This window comes from Brassica oleracea, chromosome C5 (genome assembly GCF_000695525.1).
Source record: "Brassica oleracea var. oleracea cultivar TO1000 chromosome C5, BOL, whole genome shotgun sequence".
Classification (NCBI taxonomy): domain Eukaryota; kingdom Viridiplantae; phylum Streptophyta; class Magnoliopsida; order Brassicales; family Brassicaceae; genus Brassica; species Brassica oleracea.
In genome coordinates, this window is record NC_027752.1 from 16,702,836 (window position 1) to 16,725,495 (window position 22,660).

The window sequence follows — 22,660 nt, forward strand, 5'->3', positions numbered from 1 at the left end:
CCAGCGGAACCAGTATAATCCAAACGATACATGGTTGCACTTTTTGTTTCAGTGAATTTGAAAAGACAAACTTGTGTGTTCTTACTTTTCTGCATTTTATTACTCTGACATTACTTGATGAATCCCTTATGAGGAGATCTTTTTTGTCCTCGATTCTTGAAGGAAGATATGTTCTTTTGAGAGAGAAATGGTTTGATTCAGTTCGTGGGTGATGGTTTTGATGGGATGAACTTCCGAAATGATCTATGGAATGATCAGATCTTGTGTAGATAAGTCTAAGATCAAGAGAATGAACTCTGTTTTGATTAAAGACAAGTTTTACAATTAGAGAATAAACTCTTAGCAATCAGTGTTCAAAGATGAACAAGAGATTCACAGATTTGAGCGAAAGTTTTTAATAAAAAAAGTGAATAGGTTTTTCAGAAACAATAGAAAGTTTAAGTAGCAACAAAAAAGTAAAAGAAGTTGAAAGGTCCTAAACTTGAAAAAATCGAAAATAAGAAGTATTAGAAGTTAGATTTCGAAATTAACACTTAGAAAATCCAAAGACTAAATAAGTGAAGAGTTGGCTCGGTTCCTTGGCTTGATTTCCGTTTGGTTCAGAGTAAACCAAAGCAGCAATTGATTTTCTTAGACTTCTGGTTTGTGATTTAGTAATTTGGCCCTTAGACAAGCAGAATGGATCCTTGTCTTGATTGGTTTGGGCTGAGTAAAATCTATCTGATCCATGTGAAAGATTGGGTCGAAGTGTTCCATCTCCAGCTAGGCCCATCACGCCTTGGGTATCGATCTGGTTCAGCTCATCATGCTCCTCTTCAGTGTCACTCTCATTCAGCTCCTTTCCAGCTCCTGGTTTCGTGTCAGTCTCATTCAACTCCAATTCAGCTACTGGTTCAGTCATGGTTGCATCATCGCCTCCTCTTTTAAAAGGATTTGACCTCAAATCTGATTCATCTGCACAAAAAGGGATCAAGTCAGCAACATTGAAAGTAGAGCTAACAGCATACTTACCTTGAAGATCAATTTTGTAAGCATTGTTTTTGATGCGTTCCAACACTTTTAAGGGTCATCTGTTCTTGGCAAGAGTTTTGACTTTCTTTCAGCAGGGAATCTATCCTTTCTCAAGTAAATTGACACCAAATCTCCTGGTTCTAGTATCTACTAACACCTCTTCTTGTTGGCATGATTTTCATACTCTTTAGTCCTTTCTTCAATGTTATTTTTAACCTGTTGATGCAAATAAACCACATACTCGGCCTTGGCCTTTCCATCAAGGTTAGTCTGCTCATTAAGAGGTAAATGCAACAAATCCAGAGGAGTCAAAAGACTAAAACCATAAACAATCTGAAAGGGAGAGAACTTTGTAGCCCTATGCACTGAATGATTGTAAGCAAATTCAACATGTGGCAGACAATCTTCCCAAAACTTAATGTTTTTCTTAACCATAGTTCTCAAGAGAGCAGATAAAGTCCTATTGACTACTTCAGTTTGCCCATCAGTTTGTGGGTGACAAGTAGTTGAAAACAAGAGTTTAGTGCCTAATCTAGACCAGCAATCTTCCAAAAGTAGCTAAGGAACTTGGTATCTATATCAGACACAATGGTTCAAGGCATTCCATGTAAATTCACTACTTCCCTGAAGAAAAGATCAGCAACATTCACAGCACTATCAGTCTTATTGCAAGCAATGAAGTGAGCCCTTTTAGAGAACTTGTCTACAACAGCAAAGATAGAATCTCTGCCTCTCCAAGTTCTAGGCAATCCAAGCACAAAATCCATTAAAAGATCAACCCACGGTGCAGTAGGAATGGGAAGAGGAGTGTACAAACCTTGAGGTCGGTTTTTGGCTTTGGCTTGAGTACAAACTATACATCTGCTGCAATGCTTCTCCACGTCCTTTCTCATGCTTGGCCAGAAGAAATGTTTTTTCAAGATGCTGAGGGTTTTAGCTACATCAAAGTGTCCCATCAGGCCTCCTTCATGAGATTCCCTGACATATAATTCCCTCAAAGAACATTTACACACACACAAACGGTTTTCAAAGAATAGAAACCCGTCTGCTTGATAGAACTTGCCACTGATATGCATCTCACTGTTTTTAAAATACTTTTTGAAATCAAGATCCTCAGCATAGTAAGTTTTCACTTGTTCAAAACCTAACAACTTAGTTTCCATTGAAGACAACAAGGTATACCTTCTAGAAAAAGTATCAGCTACCACATTTTCTTTACCTTGCTTGTAATGGATAACATAAGGAAATGTTTCAAAAAACTCAACCCATTTGGCATGACGCTTGTTCAGCTTGTGTTGATCTTTTAGATGTCTGAGAGACTCATGATCAGTGTGTATCACAAAATCCTTTGGCCAGAAATAGTGCTGCCAGGTTTAAAGAGCTTTGATCAAGGCATAGAGCTCCTTGTCATAAGTGGGATAGTTCAGCATAGCTCCACCAAATTTCTCACTAAAATAAGCAATTGGTCTTTTCTCTTGCATCAACACTGTTCCAATTCCTACACCAGATGCATCATATTCAATTTTAAATGTCTTAGAGAAATCATGAAGAACAAGTAAGGGAGCATTAGTCAACTTCCCTTTCAAGTTTTGAAATGCTTCTTCTTGCGCTTTTTCCCATTTAAAACTCACATTCTTCTTGATAACTTCAGTGAGAGGTGCTGCAATGGTGCTAAAGTCTTTGACAGACCTTCTGTAAAAACCAGCCAGTCCATGGAAACTTCTTACTTCACTCACACTCTTAGGACTGAGCCTATCCCGGATTGCTTTCACCTTTTCTTCATCAACCTTGATTCCCTGGGCTGTAACAACAAAGCCTAAAAACACAAGGTGATCTGTTCCAAAAGTACACTTTTTAAAGTTAGCAGACAGAGACTCTTTCCTAAGCATTTCAAGGACAGATTTCAGATGATTCACATGCTCATTCAAACTCTTGCTGTAGATCAAAATATCATCAAAGTAAACTACAACAAATTGGCCTATGAATGCTCTCAGGATGTGATTCATCAATCTCATGAATGTACTAGGTGCATTGGTGAGACCAAATGGCATAACAAGACACTCATATAACCCATGTTTGGTTTTAAAAGCATTTTTCTACTCATCTCCCTCTTTCATCCTAATCTGATGATATCCATTTTTTAAATCATCAAGTCTAGGGATAGGATGTCTGTACTTTACAATGATATTGTTGATGGCTCTGCAGTCTACACACATGCGCCAGCTCCCATCTCTCTTTGGCACCAAGAGTACTGGAACAGCACATTGACTCATGCTTTCTCTGATGTGGCCTTTCTCCATCAATTCATCAACCTGTCTCTGCAGTTCCTTAGTCTCTTCAGGGTTGGTTCTATAAGCTGGACGATTGGGAAGAGAAGCTCCAGGAACAAGATCTATTTGGTGTTCAATCCCTTTGATTGGTGGCAGTCCATTGGGGTTTTCTTCAGGAAACACATCAGCAAATTCCTGCAAAAGAAACTTAAATTCACTCGGTAGCACCGGTTCATACTCAGAAGAAGTCATTAGTGCACCTTTAAAGACAAACAAAAGCATAGACTGTTGGAGATACATAGCTTTCTCAATCTCACTGTTTTTGGCCATGAGGTAAATCTCCTTGTCTTTCTTTCCATCATGTGATTTTTCTTTGTCTTTAGCTTCTTGTCTCCTGAGCTTGAGTTTAACTTGGTCTTGATGAACCTCCTGAGGTGATATCTCTGTGGGTGAAGGAATGGCGTTTTGTGAACCCATCATGAATAACTGCTCTCTTATCATACTGCCAAGGTCTTCCAAGGAGGATATGGCTGGAGTCCATAGGCAGAACATCACAAACTATCTCATCTTGGTATCTCCCAATGGTTATAGGAACCATAACTTATTCTGTGACCTTTAACTCACCATCTTCATTCAGCCAATAAAGTATGTAAGGTCTAGGATGTTTTACAGTTTTCAGACCAAGCTTTGCCACAAGAGATTCACTAGCCAAGTTAGTACAGCTTCCACCATCTATAATCAGGCTGCAAATCTTATCATAAACAATGCAACGAGGGTGGAAGAGGTTCTCTCTTTGACCATGCTCCTCTGGTTTGGACTGAACTTTCAAGGATCTTCTAGTGACCAGAACCTCTCCACGCACTGGATAGTCTACAGCTTCTTCCTCAGTAACCTCATCCTTCTCATCCTCAGAGATCAGTTCATCACTCTCAAGCAAGATCATGACTTTCTTGTTAAAGCACTCGTTGGCATAGTAACCAAAACCATGGCATTTGAAGCACTTCACATCTCTGGTTCTTGTGGCTGGTGCTTTTCCTTTGTCATTCTGACCAGACGCCTTTGATTCTTCTTTTGGTTTCACCAACACTCTGTCCTCTTTACCATAAGATGGTCTGGTGGTGTTACCATAAGAGCTTCTAGGATTCAGTTTCCTCTTCATCTGCTGTTCAATGTGAATTTCCTTGTGTAAAAGCTCACAGATATCCACATACTCCTGCAACTCCAATCTATCTTGAACTTCACGGTTGAGACCAGCTAAAAATCGTGCCATAGTTGCCTCAGGACTCTCTTCTATAGCAGCTTTCATCATCAGGATTTCCATCTCTTGGTAGTAGTCTTCTACACCTCCTGTTCCCTGAGTAAGTCTCCTGAGTTTCTAATGAACCTCCCTACTGTAATGACCAGGAACAAAGTGTTTCTTCATAATATTTTTGAGTTCAAACCATGAAGACACTTGTGGCTCTCCTGTTCTCCTTCTGGCTGTAACAATTTGATCCCACCAGTGTAGAGCATATCCATTGAACTCTGTAACAGCCAGTCTCAATTTCTTAGACTGAAAATTTTTGGCAATCAAACACCAGTTCCATCTTCTTCTCCCACTCCAGATACGCATCAAGATTGTTTGTACCACTGAAACATGGTATTCTGAGCTTGAAGTTGCCAAGTCTATCATCAGCTCTGTCTTCAGCAACTCTGTGTGCCGTGCGCCTAGTTTGAGAAGTTGTCCTTACTGATCTGGCATCATCAGTACTACGGCCAGAAGAGGTATAAAGATCCTCATGTTCTTCAACTGCTGAAGGTCGCTTGCCCTTTCTCTTTTCCCTAGATGCTTTCCTAGACTTTGAAGAAATACCCAAAACATTGTCTGTAGCAAAGGAAGCTCTTTCAAATTGAAGTTTCTTATCCATTTCTTTCATCAGTGTAGCCATCATGGCCTCCATCTGAATTTTATCAAACGTAAAAGTGGGTGTTTCATCTCGTTCATGGCTCCCATCAGACATGGCTTCCTGTTAAGAAACTAAACAAGAAAAATTAGCACAAATATGAATAGCCGAAGCCTCACAATCTCTGAAGTGTTTCTCTCTTGTAAAATTTTTTTTCAGTGAGTTTTTTCAGTGAATCAAGTAGCTCAGCAACAAACAAAGATCAAACTTCAGAGAACAATCCCCAACCCTAAAATAGAAGAAAGAGATAGACAGATTGCAATATTTTTTTTTGCAAGAGGCACTACCACCAGAGCTGGATTTCTCCTCGGCCGACTGGATTTCTCCTCAGCCGGCTAGATTTCTCTTCAGCCAAATTGGATTTTTCTTCAACTTTTTTTTTAATCTGGTTGGTCCTCTTGCAGATTATACATATAGAAAGATAAGAGAATTTTGAGAAAATTGCAGAGAATAGAAAACAGATTCCAAAAACAAAGAGAGAAGTTTTAAAATCAAACCCAGACCAAGAGCCTTCAGATCTGTTCTGATACCACTTGATGATCCCTTATGAGGAGATCCTTTTTTCCCTGATTCTTGAAGGAAGACCTGTTCTTTTGAGAGAGAAATGGTTTAATTCAGTTCGTGGGTGATGGTTTTGATGAGATGAACTTCAGAAATGATCTATGGATTGATCAGATCTTGTGTAGATGAATCTAAGATCAAGAGAATGAACTCTGTTGTGATCAAAGACAAGTTTTGCAATTAGAGAATGAACTCTTTAGCAATCAGTATTCAAAGATGAACAAGGGATTCACAGATTTGAGAGAAAGTTTTTAATAAAAAGAGTGAATAGGTTTTTCAGAAACAAAAGAGAGTTTAAGTAGCAACAAAGAAGGAAAATAAGTCGAAAGGTCCTAAACTTATCGAAAATAAGAAGTATTAGAACTTAGATTTTGAAATTAACACTTAGACAAGTCCAAAGACTGAATAAGTGAAGAGTTGGCTCGGTTCCTTGGCTTGATTTCCGTTTAGTTCAGTGTAAACCAAAGAAGCAATTAATTTTCTTCAGTCTTCTGGTTTGTGATCTAGTAACTAGGAACTTAGACAAGCAGAATTGATCCTTGTCTTGATTGGTTTGGGCTGAGTAAAATTCAACTTATCCATGTGAAAGATTGGGTCAAAATGTTCCATTTCCAGCTAGGCCCATCACACCTTGGGTATCGATCTGGTTCAGCTCATCATTCTCCTCTTCAGTGTCACTCTCATTCAGCTTGTTTCCAGCTCATGGTTCCGTGTCAGTCTCATTCAACTCCAATTCAGCTACTGGTTCAGTCATGGTTGCATCATTACTGCACTTTCAAAAATTTGAGCAAATGTTATATTTATGGTGGAACAACAAATGTGGAAGCTAAAATATGAACATATAGAGAATATAGCCTTCATCAGTGACCGCTAACAGCTTTTAGATGAGTTGAATCAATGTTTCACTAGGTAACCATCACGTGAGTCCGTAGCACGAAAGGTTTCTCCATGATACGATACATTTACACTATGTTAATGTCGGATAGTTTATGTTTTCATTATGTGCCTAGATCCTAGATATCTATCCATTATATATTAAAAGAGAAATATTATAATAAATGCATTCACACTTTAATAGAGACGTGGCAGCCTCACAATGATTTGACAATAAATATGCTAACGCGTTCACACTATATTCATAATGTGTTCATACTATGTATTTTGCGTTTTTTTAATATATAACTCACATACATGGTTCCAATAAAACTCTGGATTTTTCGTTTCGAATAAAAAAAGATAACGAATCAAAAGCCAAACTATATATATATTATTTTTATTGTTTATGGATAAAGTTAAGCAAAATATTCATAAATTTTGATTCGATTCGTTATCCGTTTTGATTTGAACCAAAAAATCTGGCTTTCCGTAACTCTACGAAACAAATCAAATAATAAAATACAATATCCAAAAATGAAGCAAATCACAAATACCAATATTTTTAGGAACAAATATCTAATTCGATATGCTATATACATATATATATATACATATATGTAAAGAATTATATATATATACGTTATATATATTATACTTTATATCAATTTTACAATATTTTTATGAATTAAAATTATTATATTAGGTACTAGAATTTAAAAAGTTAAATAATGTTTTATTTTTGTAATAAAATGTAATTATTAAAATTTTCAATTATTTTTAAAATTTTATTTTATTTATGGATCTAATCGGATATTCTGTAAAATTCTAAAACATTTCAGATATTCGAGTCACCGAATATCTAGGTGGCTAAAGATCGAATCGACACGAATGCTTCCAAATACCCAGATATTCGATCTGTGTCCACCCCTATTTAAAATTAATTTTAATTTTATCTTTCATGTATTATTTTGAACAAAAAAGTAATTTAATATTAATTAACAATATCTTTATATATTTGTTAACTATTTTTATATACTTTTTACATACACATACATGTGCACCTTGATGTGAGCACCTTGTAACTAAGTATTCACCACAACTGAAGTATCTAATTTTTTTGAAAGTTTAAATATTTTTTCTTAATGCTTCTTTCACTACCGACCAAATTTTAGTGAAATACTATTTTTTTTTCCTTAAACTATTATCTGTTTAGAAACTATAATATGAAACTATTGATTCGACATGACGACTATCTATAATTCGTAACATCAAAATAAATAAATAATATTAATTTTTGGTTTTTACCGGAAAAGACCAATAAATCAAACATTTTAACCGAATAAACTAAAATGAATATTAATTTAAAATAATAGTTATATTTTAGAAGATTAAAAACCAAAAAAAAAAAACTTAAAACCGAACCAATATCCAGATTAAACAGATTTAATGTCTTTTTATTAAAAATAAAGAAACTAATAATCACATTCCGCGCAAGGCGTGGGTTATTACCTAGTATTATTAAAACTAAAGTACATTTTTGTACTGTTTGGAAACATGGATAATAGTATAAATGATAATTGTTTGGAAACATAGATAACATTATAAAAAAAAAAGAATCATAGTGTCATTTTATTAATTTCATTAATATAATTAAATTAATTGTATTTTCATATTTCACTCAGTTTAACAATTTCATTAATTATATTACCTTAGCAATACATCACATCATTAATTATATTGCCATAATAATAATAGTGTAGATTTTTATTTATTAGTTAATCAACATTAACTTTATACCAATTATAAAATCAAAAATGTAAAATAACTAGATTTTTCATATGGTTAAACGTTTGGTTTATTTTGTTTTACTAAAACTTTTTTTATTTTAGTTTCAATTGGTGAAAAATTACATAGCCAAAAAAATAATTTATAAACATGTTTTTGTGAATAAAATAAAAACTTAAATCAAATAATAAAAATGTATTACATTTATTGTCATTTAATTTTTCACCCCATATAATTATTTTACTAAATAAAAACTTTTTAATTTCACTTAATTTAGTCAAACATATATAAAGAGTCATTTTTATTAGTTTATAAAATTAGTTAGGCATGAACATTGGCTATCCATTTAGGTATGAGTTGTATTTTTCAGCTTTCTTTTTTTTTTTAAAATTATGTCCCGCTTGAATATTATAAATTTATGTGTGGATTTTGAGTGGAATCTTTCTGAGTTTGGATGAATTCGGTTTTGATGTAAATGAACCTAAAATATCTAAATAACAAATGTATCTGAAACGAGTTCGGATATTTGTACCAAAAATAATCATATTACCTGATTCGGTTCAGGTCTTTTGAATACAATTAGTTATATTATGATCCATCTAAAATATATAACGCTATTATGAAAAAAAAAATATCAATCTATAAAAATGTAAGAACTAATACCCACGCGGATGCACCGATTAATCTCTAGTAGTAGTTAAAGCTGCCAGAGTCAGTCATGTCACAAAATTATGTAATCTAATGGACTTTCTAATAATAATAAACTCAAATGTTGCCAAAAAAAACTTTATATAGGGGAAATGATTGACATCTATATCAACTGCATTTCTATTAAATAGTTACACATGTTATTTCCTTGAAAAAATAATGAACTATATTTGATGTGACCAGTTATTTTTAAACATTTTGATGTTATCATTTAGAATTACATTTTAAAACATATTTACATTTTATAGTAAATATACATAAGAAACCTCAAAGAATGTAACCGAAATATACAAAAACCAAATATATAAGAGTTAGTGAATTATAAAATCAAGAAAAAATATTTTTATTTGAAATTAATAATATATAAGTGTTCATCATCAGTCTATAGAGATTTTATCGCTATCTTAAAACACAATCATTTTCTTGTCTTCTGATTTAATATAAGGCACACTCATTGTTGTTGGAGTATCTGTCGGCATATCCCAAAATTTGACATTGCTTTTATATATATAACATATGTATCATAAGTCTTCTTCAAGTATTAGACTAGCAGTAGTCCTGATCAGAAAAGTTGAAAACTATTTTCCAACTCTTTTTAAATTAATAAAATAGAAACAAAACAAAATTATGATAAATGACTTACCATCTGTTCTGTTCTGGTCCCATTGTTTTGAAAAAATCCCTAGAATCAGAAATTTACCCTATACTTATTTTTATAAAATGGTCAGTTTGAGTGTAGAATTGGATTATTTACACTTATATGACTGTATTTAATAGATTATTTGTGAAGTTTTGGGTTGATTTGATTTTTATTTAACTGAATAAAAAAAAATTATTATGATTTATGTTGAAAATGATTAAGTGATACAGTTCAAATCAACACTTTTTGTTCAAATCAACCTTTAACACACTGAATTTGCTGACATGCGGATATGAATATAATATTTTATATCTCATTTGAATAAAGTATTTTTACTATAAATAAACTCAGACTCTTCCATGTATTCGGAATAAACACTACAATAAAACATAAGTTTAACGAGAGCGATTTTCCTCGTGAGTTCGTCGTAGAAGAAACTTTACGAGGAATTAGCGAGGAAACACGTTTCGTCGTTACTCGTTCGTCGTAACACATATTTCCCCGTCAATTCGTCGTAAATTAGTGAAGAAAATGTTTCGTCGTAAAGACCACATAAATATTCCACATTAGGAGGTCGCTAGGTTTCCTCGTAGATACATCGAAACGTGTTCCTCATAAACTACACGTAAATATCTCGAAAGATTTTCCTCGTAAAGTACACGTAACAACCACAAAAGTATTTTTTCGTAAAGTACTCGTTTATCATTCTTCGTCATTTTCTCGTAAAGTTTCCACGTAAATAGGTCGTAAATTAGCTACGAATTTACTTCGTTATTTTGTTTTACAGAATTTAAAAATATAATTTAAAAAAATAATTAAAATTATTTAATTTATTAATAAAATTAATTTAAAAAAAAAAATCAATACCAAAATATTTTATATATAAATAAGTTTTGAATTTATAATTCAACAACCGGAAAAAAAAACTAAGAGTCATTCATCGCCCGATAGAATTTATCACTCCTCCTCTCTACATCCGCCTCGGGATGTGTGTCGGATGATGACTCGCCTAGAATGGGATTTTGTCGTCGAAAGTTCCTCAACAAGGACTCCCATTCCGGATTTGTGTCCGCTACAACGTCCAAGAAGCCCTCGAGTCCACCCATACGAGCTGTGAATAAAAAAAAAAATTTTTTAAAAAAATTTACCTCCTCGTAAGTCTTATCCACGTCAAGTGTGAATAAGGTGACGGGTAATCCGTCAGTGGAATCGGTGGAATGCTGGGTCTGGCGGTCGTCAACCTGAGCAACCAAGTCGTTGAAGATTTGCTCGGACTTGCCATTTAGAAATTGGCCCGTCTTATTCTTGTGGGTCCTCTCGTAAAGTTGCATAAGAGACAAGAGTTGTCCCGTCTCTTTGGCCTAAAAACATTTAAGAAAGTTAGAATATACATATATATATTAAAAATTTAATTAAATAAAATATTTAATTATCATTTCCAAACGGACACCGGCATGAGGTTTTTGTCCCGTAGAGTGAAGCATCGGCCCGTGGCCGTGCTCATCTACCGTGTTGCGGGAGGCAGAGCAAGACTGGGCGATTCTGATGGACTCAGGATCCCGCCAATAACGGATGAGGCCATCCCACACATCCGTGGTAAGCTCAGCGGGTTTGCCACGCTCATATCCCTTCATGATCCAGTCACCCTTCCAGTTGGAGACCGTGTCCAACAAGCGAACTTTCGCCTTCGCGTAAAACTGTTTCCTAACCCTCTCAGTGACTCCCATAGACCAATGATATTTTTGCTGCAAAAAAAATTAAATTAATAATTAGTTTAAAAAATATATATATAAATCATGAAAAAATAAAATCGAGGTATAATTAATTAAAAGTAACTTACAGCGTAAATTTTGAACCACGTCTTTCTGACGTAGATCGGTGTACAAGTACAAGTAAATTATTTCTTCGTAAAGAACACACTAATTTTACGTCGAATTTACTAGGAAAACGTATTTCTTCGTAAAAGCCACGTCACTTTACGCCGACTTTACGACGAAACGGTTTCGTCGTTAATTTACGAGGAAATAACGCTGATTTTAGTTTTGCACGTAATTTCCTCGTAAACTCAACGTAATTTTACGAGGATTATTTTTCCTCGTTAATTTTCGTCGTTAAGCTTGTGTTTTCTTGTAGTGAATTCAGCAAAATATCAAAAATAATTAAGCGATACAGGTTCAAATAAATCCTAACACACTAAATTTATGTGACATGCGGATATGAAAATAAAATTTTATATCTCATTTGAATAAAGTATTTTTACTATATATAAACTGAAGCTCTTCCGTAGATTCGGAATAAAATTTCAGCAAAACACCATAAATAAATCAATATAAAATCTAAGGTATTCATTAAATATGTACTTATGCTCTCTCTGTCTCTCTATCTCTCTCCTTTTTAATAGAAAGCACCAATTTAAGAAAGTTTTCTTACGTATTGGCAAAATACTTTACATTTATCGGTTAAATAGTTATTTGCTTGTTTCATCATTTCGTGAAATATTGGCGATATTCCTAAGGGCTCATATACATTTTTTCTGAAGCTCATATACATTTTTCTTATCAATATTAGAAAATAGTTCCTATATATATAATTTATAAGCTCTAATAAACAGTTTTATAAACTCTTCTAAATGATTTAGTTTTTATAAGGGACTGTACAACTTCTTATACATTATTTATAAAATCTTAATTATAAATTTTAAACAATTATAGAAATATTAAGTTATATATAATATGGATTTATAAGATTTCTAAATTATTTATATAAATTGTTTGTAACTAGATAGAGAAATTTAGGGTTTTGGGAACCATTTTTCGAAAAAGACGAAACCGTATAGTTTATCTGACCAGCGGCAAGTGTAAGAAAAGATAAATTAAGGTATGTAAGAGTAAATGAGAAACAGAGTATGAGAGTAAATGGACAGTGAGGAACAAAGTAACCAGAGAGAGTATGAGAATAAAGAGTAATCAAGAGAAAAGAGAACGGTGAAGAAGAAATAGGAATTTCCCATTTTTAGCTTAGATTAAACTTGATTACAATGATGGTTTTTTATAGTCAATACACATACTAAACAAATGAGAGGAAGAAGACAAAGAGAAGATAGATCTGGATTCAAAATGAATGGTTCGGATGTGAGAATTTGAATTGAATGGCTGAGATTCTTTCTCTCTCCAAATATTGGATAATAGAGTGCATCTTTTCTCAACAGCTCTATTTCAAATTCTCTTTGCCTCTGACTTCTATCTTGACTTTTGGAGGTTCCAGACAGTAATATTAGACCTTTCCCACGTGTTCAAAACTTCTCCAATCAGTTTGCCCAACACAAGAATGTACTGACAAAAGCTGTTGATAGGTTTCTATGGATGGGTTTCTGTGGATAGGTTTTTCAGAGCATCCAATGACTCTTTTTCATTGGCCATCATTCCAACAACTCAACCACTGCTTCTTCCTTCTTCATTCCAACACTCCCCCTCAAGCTTGACCAAAAGAGATCCTTGGACAAGCTTGAAACCATGAAGAAGCTCCCTCATTAAAAACCTTACAAGGAAAACCTCATGGGATAAAACCTTGCAAGGGAAAAAGAGTGGAGTTTAACACAACCTAGGGATTGGCCAGTGAGTCTAAGGAACTCAGATAACTCATGGTGGAGTCCTTAGACTCTGGATCATGACCTAACTTGTGTTGCAAGTGTGAACTCCACAACTTGCACACACCAACATCTCAGACTCTTCTTTAGGCCGGTTGTGTCTCCCCCTCTCTTCTGACTACTCGCCATCTTCAAAGGGGTTTATGGACCACCAGCTTCTACTACAGAGAGCTCCAAGTACTTTGAAATCTCTATTGTAGCATCTCGTGAAGCTTCATCAATCATGTACGCACACATGCTATGGGCTGATTCGTAGCTTCCCAACTGAAGGTAATTGTTCTAACTCCATGTAGAAGATGATCCACAGCTTCCCCACTGAAGGTAATTGTTCTAACTCCATGTAGAAGATGATCCATAGCTTCCCCACAGAAGGTAACTATTCTAACTCCATGCCTTGGGCTGATCCATAGCTTCCCCACTGAAGGTAACTGTTCTAACTCCATGTAGAAGCTGATCCATAGCTTCCCAACCATAATGTAACTGTTCTAACACCAAGTTGTTGATGTTCTTGTTGAATTCTTCTTGCAATGAATTTGGATGAAACTGATGCAATGGACGACTTGGACCTACAGGATAGCTCACCATTACCCCTCCTCAAGCTTGATCCGGAGAAAATGAGTGAAGGACCAAGCTTGGAAGAGAACAACACTGAGTTTTGAAACCAGGAGCGCATCACCCCTCTAGCTGCGCTTAAGTCAACCGGTTCCTCCCTTGATCTCTTCTTCACTGCCCGTTGTGTGTCTTTAAAACCAGGAGCTCAACAACCAAACGGTCTGTGCTTAATTCAACCGATTCTTGCAATACATGAGAAGCTTTAGGTTGGTGTGTGTTGCTGATCAAACACTGGTCTGCATCTCCATCAATACTCCTTCCTGAAGTATCTTCAAAGCCCAACCATATTTTATTTCTGCCCCCACTTACTACCATCTGGTCTTCTCACCAACAATCTCTCTATGGTCATGAATATATATCATGTGTAGGCTCTATATCAAAGAGGAATATACATCATGTGTAGGCTTTGAGCAGCATGGGCAAAGCCTTCTTCTTTGTCTTGATTTGATGATGGACAGAGACAACACGTGTGTACCTGAGACATCACTCAAACTCCAGCAAGAATCAGACCACACACACTAGGATCAGATATTGATAACTCACCAATTCTGATCCCAATGGTTAAGAAAAATGCAATGGACATAGTCTAAACAACACATTCGGTTCAAATCAATGCAACCAACTCACTAAATGTTCAAGAATGATAACTCATCAATTACAAGACATATAGGTTATTTTTATGATTATTTAAAAAATGACATGCTTAAATGATAAAACCAGAGACTAGACAACTCATCTAATCACCTTAACAACCCATGAATGCAATCGCAAGGGTAGACAACTCATCTATCACCCTAATACACATTCAAGCATGACATATATAATCAAATCATAACACAAGAATCTTAAGCATCCTAAAATAGAAACTAGGTTCAACAACTCTAGCAATTTAGACAACTCTTAGGACACTTTAATACACACTTCAACACAACCAGAACAATTATCTCAAGCTCATATCAAGAAGTAGAGGTTTAATTAACAACCAAGGAACCTGAGCTGGTTCCTTGAACCTCCAATATACATGGGTCATGACAGTTTGTTGGATCTGAGATGTTGAGTTGAACTACAACTCCTTCTCTTTAAGTACATGACCTCCTTCTTGTATCCATCACACCAAAGACTCCTCCTTTCTTCATGTTTGAGAGGCGCCACCTTCTGGGAAGCTCTCTTTTTGGATAGAGAAAGAAAACCACTTGGACAAGGCAGTTTTGGAGCTTTGCTACACAAACTAATCACTCAAATAACAGGTTCAGATGTAGTACTTAGAGATCGAATCCACAGAGACTCTAGGATTACACAATAGATTTATAGTATTCAAATTGAAGTTAGATTAATAGGTTTTAAAGCAGTAAATGAACACGGCAGTTGCTCGGTTGGTTTGATTTGAGGTTGTTAACAGTTGGGAAATTAGCTAGATTCAGTTATATTCTCGGGTATGATAAATAAATAACTTAATTTGAGTTTTTAGGGGTTTATTAATATTAATTATTCTCAAACTCAAACTTAGGTATAATCAATTAGATTATCTAATATGGATCTCGGATTTGAACTCTCGTAAGTTAATCGCGAGAAAGTGTCGATCAATGATTCATAAAGAACATCGATTGATACACCTTTCAAAATATCGATCGACAAAACTATCGTTGCGTCGTTCTACACTTCTTCCAAAAAGCTTTAAGAACGGGTTTGATTAGTGTTCTCTAACTTACTAGACCAACTCTCATGTGTATCTAGCCAATTAGATCATACTAGTTATTTTCAGGCATTGAGTCAAGCAATGACTTGATCTCAATTAATCCTAGGATCTAATTTTAAAGGGTGATCAATCCTAAACTTAGCTTTAAGAACAACTAGATGAAGAACTATATTTTTAAACACCCTAGCAATAGTTTAAGTCATTAATACATTTATCAACCTATTGAGAAACCTAAATCTAACAGTAAGACTACTCAGACATATGCATAAAGCACATGGTTATGACAGTCTGAAGCACATGGTTATTATAGTCTGAATAATACTTAAATAAATGAATAATAAAGAGTAAGCAGTAGAGTAAATGAAAGCAAGGGAGTTCAAGATCTTCTATGTTTTGTAGTTTAGATCTATCTCTCCAATCCTAAGCTTCCTCTCCGTCCAATGGTGGTTTGTTGCTTCTCTCCAAACTAGGTCTAAAAGATCTCTAGGCAAGTATGCCTCTAAAATAATACAAAACCCTAATAATATAGCCTAACAGGCGGCCATGGACTTAAAATGTAATTATTGAAACTTTTGTGAAACTTGCAATCTTCTAATTTATCATTAACTCTCGGGTGGCTTCGCCGTCGATCAATGATACGAGTCTTTCATCGTTCGATTGTGCTTGGTAATCGTCGGTCGATATTCTGACAAATAATCGACTCTCTCTGTTTCCAGCAAACCTCTAAAAAAGTCTCCAAATTGCCCCAAATACATCATTTTCCTCAAGTAAGTACTTAAACCTGTAATTACTCTAAATAGACTCTATATCGTAGTAAATATGCCTTAAAACACCTAAATATCATGGCTAATAATGGGTAAAATCCATGGTCTATCAACTATTCCGTAAACTTTTGCTTTCAAGTGGTTTCACCATATTAGACAGGAGAAAAGAGATTGGACAGTTTTGAAGAACTATGGACCACTGGATAATAAAGTGTTCTCAAGAATCTTCAAAGAAAATTAGTGGTAGACTGAATTGAAATAGATTTGCGGAAGCTTTTGTGAGGTTCGGGAGCTTAATGCTCTGATACCATGTAAGAAAAGATAGATTAAGGTATGTGAGAGTAAATGGACAGTGAGGAACAGAGTAAACAGAGAGAGTATGAGAGTAAAGAGTAATCAAGAGAAAAGAGAATGGTGGAGAAGAAAGGGGAACTCCCCACTTTTAGCTTATATTAAACTTGATTACAATAGTCAATACACATACTAAACAAATGAGAAGAAGAAGACAAAGAGAAGATAGATCTGGATTCAAAATGAATGTCTCAGATATGAGAATTTGAATTGAAGGGCTGAGATTCTTTCTCTCTCCAAATATTGGATAATAGAGTGCATGTTTTCCCAACATCTCTATTTCAAACTCTCTTTGCCTTTCAGTCCTATCTTGACTTTTGGAAGTTCCAGACAGTCATATTAAACATTTCCCACGTGCTCAAGGCTTCTCCGATCAGTTTGCCTAACACAAGAATCTATAGACAAAATTTGTAGATAGGTTTATGTGGATGGATTTCTGTGGATAGGTTTTTCAGAGCATCCAATGACTCTTTTCTTTTGGCAATCATTCCAACAAGTCAACCACAGCTTCTTCCTTCTTCATTCCAACAGCAAGAACCCAGAGTAGAACAGACAGTAGAGAATCCCGAGAGTGTGCAAAAAGCGAGTGACGTGACAGAGGGAACAGAAAGGAGACCAGAATAATCATGTATAACCTTTTGCGACCTTTTGTACATTTATTGAATGTGTATTGATGAGATCGGAGGCATAACCAATACATAATGCTACTGTAGAAGCAGAGAGTAGAGTGAACAATAATGACCCGTCGACATCTGATGAAATCATATTTAGCTCATGGTGTAAATTAAAATAATTTTTGAGAGTATTAGTTGGTTATTCTCTTGCTGATAAGCTTTCTTGACCTTCTACTCATCATAGATGGGAAACACTACATTGATCATTATTGAATAAATAGGTTAAACTTGGTAACACTATTAATATTTTTATTTCAGGAGGATGAAACGGAACCAAGACAACAAATGTGGATCCTGAAATTCTTCAATCTAATAGAGTATAAGAATCAAATCAATGGCAATAAATTGCATCTGCGGTAATTGTCGACAGATTCCCAATGAAGTAAACATTTTTCTCGAGGATTACTACGTCAAATTGACGAAATATATATTTTCCTCGGGATTTCATCAAAATAATATATCGACGGAAAATTTCTTAGATAATTTTATCGGTAATTACCGGCGAATACAGATTTGTTGGAAATTTATCGGTAACTACCGATGAAATCCCGACAAAAGATTATTTATAAGTTTTTTATAGTATTTTTTTTAACGTTGAGTAACACATTATATCATCATATAATATCTAACTCTGTTACATATGATGATCAACTACCTGCAACATATGCGATATTGATAGCTCCACGGATAAGGATTCAACAATGAAGCTCTCCCCGAAACACTTGGATTGACTGACGGCACTTGGATTGACGGACGGTTCTGTGTTGGGATCAAAATCGGTCATGACGGAATCAACGACCGAAAGGCCCCAGAAAATGTTTCTCGTAACAAGGAGTTTCGTATAAATCTTCGAAAAAAGAAATTACATGACAAGTTCTCAAATTAAGAAATCCAATTGGTTCGTCTCGGCCCGCTCGCCACAAGACTAGTGCGATCCGTCTGGCCCGCTCGCCATATGTAGAGCGCGGTCCATCCCGTCCCGCTCGCCATATGTCGAGTGTGATACATCCAGCCCGCTCGCTATGCGGCGAGACGGTCCACACCGGACAGTTCATAATATCAATATCATACACTCTCATCTCATCACCGTAGCTCTCTCCATCAAACCAAGACCTCACTGTCCCTTGTTTCATCTCAATCGGAGTTACCGTTAAAACTTTTCGATAAAAACCACAAAAGTTTGTTTTCTCGTATAAGTTTGAATCGATCGTGTAAAACGGCAACAGTTAACTTAAAACACCAATTGCCTCGGCTATACGATTTATTTCAACTCTTTTATAAAACATGCATCATATCGAAGGTGATTTCTCAAAGAAATCGTAAAAACGCTCAAAATCGAGAAGCGGCCCAAAGAAGTCTAAAACACGGGAAAGCCCACTTGTGATTTTATTCACAGGAAAGGATAAATTTCAAGTTTCCAAAGATAATCACGAAAAAAATGGGATATTTTTGTTTTACGATAAACTCGACCCAAGGGCAGAAAAGGAAGGGGAAAACCGACTTAGAGGGAGTATATCAGGGAGTCTAAGGCGAGAGGCACATGGAAACTCGCCGACAGCTCTTGTGGCCAAGGCTCTTATCTCTTGTACTCGCGCTTACGCAAATTCGGAATACGAGATCTTTGGCTCTCTTTTCGTTTTTATCAATTTTATATTTAGTTTGTATTTCGCATTCTGATCAACGCAGATCCAACGCTCCTATCGCCGTAGAACATCTGCGGCAACCAACTGAACTACGAGATGGTTGGATCCTCGAAAGGGCGTAGGCAGCTTGTCGAAAGACGAGTTCAGCTATCCCCCTCTCTAAAAAAAGGAGGGGGGAGTGGGTACGTATACGCATACTCGTATACTCCTACAAATTTAAAATATCCAAACTTGTACTCGATATTTTTGAAACTTTTTTAAATATGAAAATGCCAGAAGGCTTTCACATCAAGTTCGCAAATCTCTTATCCTACTAATCTCACAACTTACTTACGACAGCAATAGCAATCCGAGATTCACTCAAAAACACCTAATTGAAAACAAAAAAATACTTCCATACAAACTACCTATCAAATCCTGGCCATAGTCAGGACTTATGACCGAGACACGATTTCAAACTCTATCAAACGTTTTCTTCACAAAGAAGACCACGATCAAAAACATATTTTCGGAAGAAGCGAGACGTCGTGGCTTTTTGAAAATATTATTCCCCACTTACAAATAGTCCATCTGCGACTATAAACGAACAAAACATCCGTCAATTGGCCCCGACAGACGAATCAAAAACGTTCTCTAAATGAACTCGCAGTCGAACCTTTCGTAAAAAATAAGGTCCTCTTACATCCGACAAGGATAACATAGCGCTTTATACAAGAAATCCAAAATTTTGGTCAGCACCTCAAGACAGTCTCTGGAAGTAGCTCGATTCTTACCACACAAGTTGTATAAGCCGATAATAATTTGCAGATTTTAATCGGTACGAATCAGGTTAAAATCGCAAACAGGCAAAACGACAGCCGATTAGTCATCGCAAAGCCTTAAGCGAGAGTAAACCTAGGTCTTGCCCTAAACCCAGCCACACTGGTCTCTATAATCTCTAGACATGATATCAAATATGATACGAGATCCTAAAGCATGTCTCTTCGTTCATATCTAAACTCTCACGAAACTTCAAAAATTTTCTTAAATAACCTCGTCTTAAAAGGCGCAAACAAACTGGACGACTAGCTAAGAGTTAGATATGAAGGGATTACTCAAATCCTTCCTTCTACACTTGACGAAAGTATAAATCAAAGCTCTTAAAATGCTAAAAAATATTCGTTTTATATAAAAGAAAGAGCCGTAGAAAAGGCAGGGATTCGAAGCCACCAACGGCCAGTCTCGACAAGGTTAAAATAGGCCTCACACGGCCAAAATACACTCAAACATAGAATGGCCACACTTGGCCTAAACACACGAAATCATAAGACATAAATGGAACACATTCCCATTGCTCTTCAGGATCGAGCTCGAAATCTCTAGACATGGAAGCCCCAAACGTCTTTGCAGGCTGGTCCACCTCTCCATCCTTGCCAATGATATCGATCCCGGCCTTCTCCGTGTCGGGAGAGACAGAAATAGGGTCCCAAAGCCTTTGGATTCTCCCCTCGTTCGGAGAAACCATCGATTCGGCATAGGCATAATCTCCCATCGCGCCCATCATCTCCTCCCACTCAGAATGGAAGGAGTATTCGGCATCTTGTGTTTTCCACAAGGTACCAACGGAGCCCCAACATTCATGCAAGTCACCCACGAGATCTTGAGCTTGCTGCTTACTAGATTCATCCGAAAATTGGGAAGCACGACTCCAAACCGCAGCGACGATTTCTCGCTTAACTTTCCTTTCCCCGCGAAGAATGGCCTGGGCATGTTCCTTGGCCAACTGTCGGTCCCGCTCAGAGTTTTCGGTCTGCAAACGGATGAGCCGCTTCTCCGCATGCTCGGCCTTGAAACGATAAAGTCATTCTTCCCTGTAACTCACCTCAAGGGCTGAGTTAAACATTTGCATACCCTGCAAAGACCTCAAAGTGTTAAGAGTAAACTCGCCACCTAAAATCAACAAAGTCTAGGAAGCCAACCTCGTTAATCATTCGGGAGCCCTTCGCGACTACTTGCGTCCTCGACGGCTCGTCCATGGCTGGAAGAACATCAAAACCCGGAGGAAGTTCAGCAAAGAAATCATCAAAACCACAATCAAGGAGAGGAATTTCACTGGTACCATTCCCATCTCCCAGAATGAAACCAGGATCCCATCCGGGCAACGCAAACTCATTCGAAGGGAAGTCATCATCACCAAGCGCGATCCCTTTATTCTTCGGTGACCTGTTCCTCTCCCTTTTAATCTCCCTTTTAACAGGAACAACGTGGGGAGAATGTTCATCCATGTCTGAGTCGGTCTTTACCTCGACAAACGACTGAGGGTGGGCCCGAGATCGATGAAGCGCTACAGCTTTCCGAACTATTTTCAGGTTGAACGAAGTCCAATAGAACAGGCCGTTGCGGAGGAGGTCCCTCTTGGCAATCACGTCCCCCGGAAACGGAGGAAGAGTATTGGTACCTGTAAAACGAATACGCAAACGAATACGCAAACGGAGGAAGAGTATTGGAGTAGATATCCGACCTTGATACCATGTAGGAATTTCACTCGCTACAAAACAGAGAGATGCAGCTTTCTTGGAAGGATGTGCCGTTTATGCGAACAAAGAAAAAAATTTGTTCCATGCATGCCCGTTGGAAATCGTCCCCTTAATTGTCGACATATAATTGCGAGGGACCATGCGGAAAATGAAGGGAGATGACGTCTCTTGCAGCCTCAATACAGCTTCAAAGTGGGAGGCGTTGAGAACCATCCCGTGTTCATAGCTCCGAATCAAGATGCCGATAAGGTGTTGCAGACTATTAAGGTTCAACTGGGTTATCGACAACTCAAAACGGTTCAAGGCTTGGATCATAGCCTCAAGGATCAGAAAACACAAACGACAGCGTACAAGATACGCCTCGTAGCATGTAAAGTAACCATCCGGAGGATCGTCGGCACGCTCCCCCCGCTCTGAAATTCGGAATTCCACCTCGTCTGGCACTCGACAAAATTCTCGAATGGTGCTTAAAAATGAATACAAACTCTTGCTCGATAAGCCTCAATCTATTTTATCTTTAAGCCTGGCGGGATACGCCGCTCCTTCGGAGGAGTTATCATGTTATATAGAGCAACCCAGTAAGCCTCGGCCTCTTCAGGATCGACATAATCTTGGACGAACTCCCCCTTCGGGATGACCACGTTTTCATCATCCCAAACAACCTCGGGAGTAGATTGGCGAGGCACAACCTGCTTGGAAGATCTCTTTTTTGTAGACATGATTCTTTCTAAAAAAAAATCAAGAGAAGAGATAAAAGGAAGAGAGATTTCTACCTTAGGAGAAATTTCTCGAAGAATTTAATGAGTAAAGGACTTCAAACTTACTCCACTTTTTTATAGGTATGAAAATTTACTATTTACCTTCGGATTATCGGTCACCATTCCCGCCTAATTTGCCTAACTTGCCTAACTCGTGCAACCACCCGCTAGAACCTCACGCTCGATGACCACAGTTCTAGCTGGCT

The 22,660-nt window shown here is 36.6% G+C and overlaps 1 pseudogene; it reads right to left on the bottom strand.

The window, feature by feature from the left end:
* Window positions 1-526: 526 nt before the first annotated feature.
* LOC106344649 lies at window positions 527-18,321 on the bottom strand (annotated as a pseudogene).
* Window positions 18,322-22,660: the final 4,339 nt, after the last annotated feature.